This window comes from Brachyistius frenatus, unplaced genomic scaffold (assembly GCF_029030835.1).
Source record: "Brachyistius frenatus isolate BFR_SWC_R1_liver_20210118 unplaced genomic scaffold, ASM2903083v1 Contig_51, whole genome shotgun sequence".
Taxonomy (NCBI): Eukaryota; Metazoa; Chordata; class Actinopteri; family Embiotocidae; genus Brachyistius; species Brachyistius frenatus.
The window spans coordinates 1,473,193-1,479,869 of NW_027210650.1; positions in this window are offsets into that span (position 1 = coordinate 1,473,193).

Here is a 6,677-nt window from a genome sequence, read left to right on the forward strand (position 1 = left end):
GAGAAGAGGAAGGAGACATTTAAATAAACATGTAAATGTTCGGAGGAAATAATGTGACGTGTACGGTGGAGGTGTTACTGACAGGATATGTGTGATGTGTGTTGTTTATTTGTGCACAAAGACATGCCATGTTAAGTGTTCTGATACACATGGAGGTGTGAAAAAAAAGAAAGGTGCACCAGCGATGATAACACCTCAGTTACCACCTGATAATCACAACAGTAATTATGATCAGATAAAAGCTGAGAAACGGCATAGATGCAGATTTCTTTCCCGTTTATATTTCCGTATTCAAATATTCTGCAGTTATTTCCAACTATATTCCTAATGAACACTTTACACCCACTTTAATAAGAGACATTTGAGTCTGTCCATCCCCCAGATGTCAGCACGAGCACTTAACAGTTTACCCCTGAGCTGGTGACTGTGACGGTACACAGAGGTGAGAAGACTATATTAAACCTTCATCACCGTATCCGACTCCTATCTCATCAATGCAAGTCAGAAAAACAGCAGAAAAGTTTGTGACTTCAGGATCTGGACTTCCAATGAAATTAATTTCTTAGGTAATAGACGGAATTGAGTAAAACAGTCCGACGGTCAAATACAACCACGAGATGGCGCCACTTCTCCATCAAAATCAAACCCGCAATTAAAACCTGTAATTTCCAGAGGCCCAGCAGGAGACTGTGTAAACAAACAATTATTATATCAACGCACTGAGAGGTAAATAATGCACAACAAAGAGTCAAAGAGTTGTGTTTAACCTGTCAGATGACAGAGTTGAGGAGGGAATTAAATCTGCAGCAGAGGCAGCGACGGCTGTTCCTCTGAGCGACCTCGTGGTGGCGATGTTGGATGAGAAGCTTTTTTTTTTTTTTTTTTTTTTTAAAGAAGAAAAAAAAGTGGGTTAATGAGTCATAACAATTCAGGTGCACTCAGTCGTGTTCAGCCACAAAAGATTGATCTCATACAGTCAAAATTTACTCGAGGGGAAATGTTTGCCGAGCACTGCTGGTTACAAAAACATCTCCGGTCACGGCATGGTGGGATCTGTCTTTTACAGAAGCCTGTTTTACTTCAGTCATTTTGGAGAATAGGCATCAACTTTCTTCTACTTGGTGTCACTTCATTTTATCTCCGTGTCACTGCATTCTTAGTCTGGCGAGTGAGTTATTTAGTAGTATCAGTCAAAGTGGTGATACGTTACCGACGACGTGAATTAGGTTTGAACTCTCCAAGCGTTTGGATTCCAGACTTTTTTCCGTCTGTCCTTGCAGAGCTCGCTCTGGTTCGCTGTTGTTGGCCTGTAAGTCCCACCGGGACATTCCTGGTACTCGTGGCCTGTTCCGAGTTGACTTGTCTCGGACGCTCTTGACCCACTTCACTCAAAGCCTCGTGCCAGTCATCATTTTTTTGCGTTTCCAAGGCAATGTAAGGAAATGCAGTGCAATGCCATGGCAACAACAGATCTTGGATAACAAAATTTGAGCCCCCTGTTGAGCGTACACCTGTGTGTGTGTGTGTGTGTGTGTGTGTGTGTGTGTGTGTGTGTGTGTGTGTGTGTGTGTGTGTGTGTGTGTGTGTGTGTGTGTGTGTGTGTGTGTGTGTGTGTGTGTGTGTGCATAACAGTTATGACCCTCAAGACCCTCTGTACTGTTTCGTATTTTGCCACAGCGTGAGGCTGAAAGTTGGCAAAACAGTATGTCCTACCCTTGATTGATTTGGGGCAGTTTAACCTCCAGCAATTTTGCCACCGTTACCAGAGTAACGGCAGTATCTGCAGGTCTAGGGATGTTCAATTTAATACTTTTTAAGATCTTTAAGACTTTGATGTTACATTTACAACTTGGGAAAAAAAAAAAGCACATCAATCAAAAGTGAATATTCGTATTTCTTTTCATGTTTAAAAAAAAAAAGACGGGATTTAAGGATCTGATAGTTAAAACTTTAAAGTTGCATTACTGAATTGAAGACTTTTTAAGGATCTGTGGGCACCCTGCTGGGAAGTTAGCCTTCATCCTAAAAACCTTATCTCGTACAGTTTAAAGTGAGGTTACGTTCATTAAATAAGTAGTTCACTACTATTAATGAGCTCTACAGTGCTGGGACAATGCGGTTTCTTTATTTCCATGCCTTTTACACGGATCATTGGCTAATCAGGTTTTTGTTTTTTTTGCTCCCACATCATTCACAGCTTGAGCCTCAGTCTTTTTTACATGTAATAGAAATCAAGTGAATATTTAAGAGATTTTAGGATGTTTGAAGTCGGCAAAAACAGGCAACAGCTAGAAATGAAAAGCTGCTCGTTTACGTCTTTCATCTGCTGTTTAGTCCGAATATCGGTAGATAAACGTAAAGTCTTTGTGGTATTTACCTCGTGTATTCCATTTGTAAACATTTTCAATCTTTTGCACTAATCCGCTTCTTTGTTTGCTGTTTTCCCATTTTGAAGAAGAATAAAGAGCTGCAGGCAGCAATAATGCAACATAAAGATGCAGAATAGATCGTTTACAGGGGGAGGGGGGGGATTCTGTAATAAAAGGCCACCGTGAGCCCCAGCTGGTCCAGAGACATCACGACTAAACATTGATTTAAGAGCATTTTTATTGACAGTCTTCCCCCTCTTCATTTTACATCACGATGCTGCACGGCCAGTTAATTGGATGACCACCACCTGAGTCCTTCTGCAAATCAGCTATCAGTGACCGGGAGGGGGTGGGGGGGAGGGGGTTACACAACAAGCCTCATTTGATGTGATTGTGTGCTCTGACTAATATCTGACATTTGTTATTAAAAGCCTGCATGGAGTTTGTGAGTGGCTGATACTGGCACACATCGCTGGGGTTTGTATTTTTAGAAATCTGCTTCGTAGATATGTTGGAAAAACTAGCAGATATTATTACATTTTACAATCTTCATTATATATATATATTTTAATGCTGGTTTATAATTATGCATGATTTAATTCCATATTAATGAAAAGGAAGCAAAGTTTTTCTGCATTTTCTTATTTTTTTTTTATTTATTTATTTATTTTTTTTTACTAAATCATCAATTTAGAAAGAGAAGCCAGGATGTAATTATGGTAAAAATCTTCCCCAGGGGGTTGGAACCAGCTCTGCCTCTGAAAACGTGTTGTTCTTCACCTGCTATACGAGCAGGGCAGATTGAATACGGGTCCCCCGTCAACACGCGAGTCGATATTTCTCTTGCACATCGAGTGGGCAGATACATTTTCATGTCAGGGCAAAAAAAAAAAAAAAAAAAAAAAAAAAACTGCAGGCTTTTTCGCAAACTTGTGTGGGTGAAACATGCATTAATGGGTTTTTATTTTTAAAAATCTTTACGCATTTAAAATACTACAAACGAGACAATATCCCAACAATAATAACACTCATCACTGCCCAAGAAACATCTGTCAACATGTAGCTTTTTTTCCAACATCTATAAATATCTATTACACTTGGCATCATAAAAACTTCTCTTGATTCAGTATTGGCTATAAAGAAAGCAAAGACATTAAACTGTCATGTAAAGTTTCTTGTTAATCTCTCCAAACCTATCGATATGGAAGATTTCTACCCAGCAGCACCCTTTGGCTGAATTATCCAGATGGTCTCTGCCTGTGCTGTACTCTGTCATTTAGAGCTGCTGCTGCATTTCACTCCATTGTAATGCATATCTGCACGTGTTGCTTTTAGCCCCGAGCTCCTTTCACAGGAGAATCAGTGCGTCTCAATCAATCTGAGCTCCTTTTATGCGCGGTGACCACCGCTCCGAGCCGGACGCTTTTGTGGCCAGTCAGTAGAAGGTTATTTGTCTTATGTGTGCAGGATATGTAACAATAGCGCTTTCTGTCGGAGAGTGTGGGGAGGGGGGGGGGACAACAATTGTGAGGTGTGATTGATACAACCATCTGCCTCGCTGGCTACCTTGAGTAAACTGGAGTGCGATCTTAAAAGAAGAAGTCTCGGGATCGAGCGAAAGATCACAAAAGAATCTCAACTATGATGGCGATAAAACCACAACGTGGGAGCTACGGTGTTATTTGAGGCTTCCTGGCTGTATTTGTGCTTGTCATTTTATTTTTTTTGCCCGTGTAATCGCGCCTGTCTGGCATCGCTGACCCCTCGGTGCCTCTTCTGGGTGGTCACTCTGTGCCCACATTAATCTCCCAGATGAGAGCCGAGGTCCCGACCTCGGCTGTTTTTCAGTCGGGCAGTCTGCTCGTTTCTGATGGGAGCTTTGTGTGGTCACCTTTTGTCAGACTACGCGATTCCTTTTTGGATAATTAAGATGAAGGCCTGCCGAGTCAGAGACAAATAAATAGGAAGGAAAAGTTTCACAATAAAACAGACAAATCGTTCAAATTAAGAGCTTTGTCATCTCCATGTGTTGAACTAATAAATACTCGACACAGTTGGGTTTCTATTTATAAGATCAGTAAGTCAGTAAGAGTGAAAGGAAAACTTTTGTTTGGATGCTACTATTCTTATTTTTGGTTTATTTGGCGTATTTTCTCAACGAATCGTTTAATCACTACAATGTAAGAACATGGGGAAAAAAACGGTCTGTAATATTTTGCTGACATCTTTGATTTGTTCTGTTTGTATAACAATCCCCAAAACACTCAATTTACAATCAGGTAAGACAAAAAAAAAAAGTAGCAAATCCTGAAATTCAGGAGCTAGAACTAAGTAATGTTGGGCATTTCTAAATAAAAAAATATCACGTTAATGATTAATAATCATCCAAATTCTTGAAGACTTAAGAAAATTGACATTTGGTCGGACACCAGCTCTGAAGCGAACATGGAGCGAAGAATTCGCTGATCTTAGATGTTTATCTCACTCTTCCACTACTTCACAACATCTTCTTTATCTCTTCAACATCCTGAGTGGATCTTTAATTCATCACGGCACCACAGAGAATCAGATCAGATCCCCCTCAGTGATTACAGACATAGTTCAGTTTAATCTGAAGCAAAACTCCACAGCCCTGCTAGCGAGTGCTGACATTGTCTACCGTGGTCATCTTCTAGATTTTGGCGAATTAGAACTCGACACGAAGTAAAGCTGAACATGACGGAAGTTAGTTTTGCAGATGCGAACGACAAATAGCTTCAATTCTTTCTCGATTCTCCTCCAGTCGTCTATTTTTACCTTCTTTTTCTTTTTTTTTTTAAAGATGACTGAGCAAACATATTACCCCTCTCGCCTTGTTCCCCTCCAATCATCTAAATTATTAACATTATAAATCAAGGCACATGAATGCATTATTTATTAAGGTCCTTCATATTACCCCATAAAATCGACTGGTCTTCTTGTAGTTTATAACCACATCTGGATTCTCCCTCCTTCTACACGCAGTTTTATAACCTACTTTTTCACGGTTCCATAATTCACTCAAACCAGGTTGGACCCCGACGAAACATCGGCCTGCACGAGCCCCCCCCCCCGAGCTTAACCCGTTGACATCTGGGAAAACTGATAACATTCTCCCTCCACATGCAAACACTTCTTTCAACCGCAAACAAACAGAGCAGCGTATTTGAGGAAAGGATCCCCCCCCCCCCGTTTTCTTTTATGGGATTTACAGCCAGCCTGCTTGGAGCTTCGCTTACAATGGCCTCCTTTGTCAAACTCTCATTAAGGGTCTAATGTTATTCCCCCCCACCCCCAGAGTAATAATATGATAACCGCAGGCACCCCCCGTGTTGTCTTAGGCGATCTGTGTTTGGATTCAAATACGGCGGAAAAGAGCACGAGAGCATAAAGACCAGTAGCGAGATGCTAATCTGAGAGGGGCGGAGTCCTGTGAACTTTTGACTTTGCTCAAATTCATATATAATGCATCCTCCTGTGATGTTGGTGCGTCACCGACTTACCGAACAATCTCCTCCTCTTCCGTGTAACACGGGATGAGAACCCTCCGGCCGTCGGGTTACGTAAGCTAGTGAGGTCACGTTATATCACAGCCAGTGAATTGTTTTCATGTTGACCAGCGGCCCTCTGATAATGCAGTTACATAGGAACATGTTCAATAATTCCACTGATACATGACCTGCTCTTAAATCTACTAAGATCACATGTTGGCTTCATTTGTCTGGAGAACACTGAACAATGTGTTTGTCTATAAAATGTAGTGGTTTGTCTCAACATAGAGATGCATTGTCTGTTATTTCACTATTTAGAGGAATATATATATATATCTATAGATAGATATATATATAAACCATTACCTGACCGGCAGTCTAGCCTATCAGCTGATCAATTGATTGGTCATTTGAGGGAAAACAAATAGCTTCTGAAATGTGAGTATTTGCTGGTTTTCTTAGTTGTATGACAGTAAACTCAACATGTCGGTCACACAAACAAGATGTTTCAACATGTTCACTTGGGCTTTAAGGAATATTGACGGGTCTTTCTCACTATTTTCTGACACGTTATACAGCGAACAATCAATCAGTTATTATCAGCCCTGCAGCCACATGAATTTTTGTCTCTTCGTAAAATAAAATGTGGGCACTTCTGCTCTGGAGTCTTTTTCCCTTCCAAGTTATAGAGAGGACGAGTGCGAGGTCCTGCTGAATACAGATTCAAGCAGATAAGAACGTCAAAATTAGACGATTAAAAAAAATTAAAAAAGAAAATCTCTGTAGACAAAATAATGCA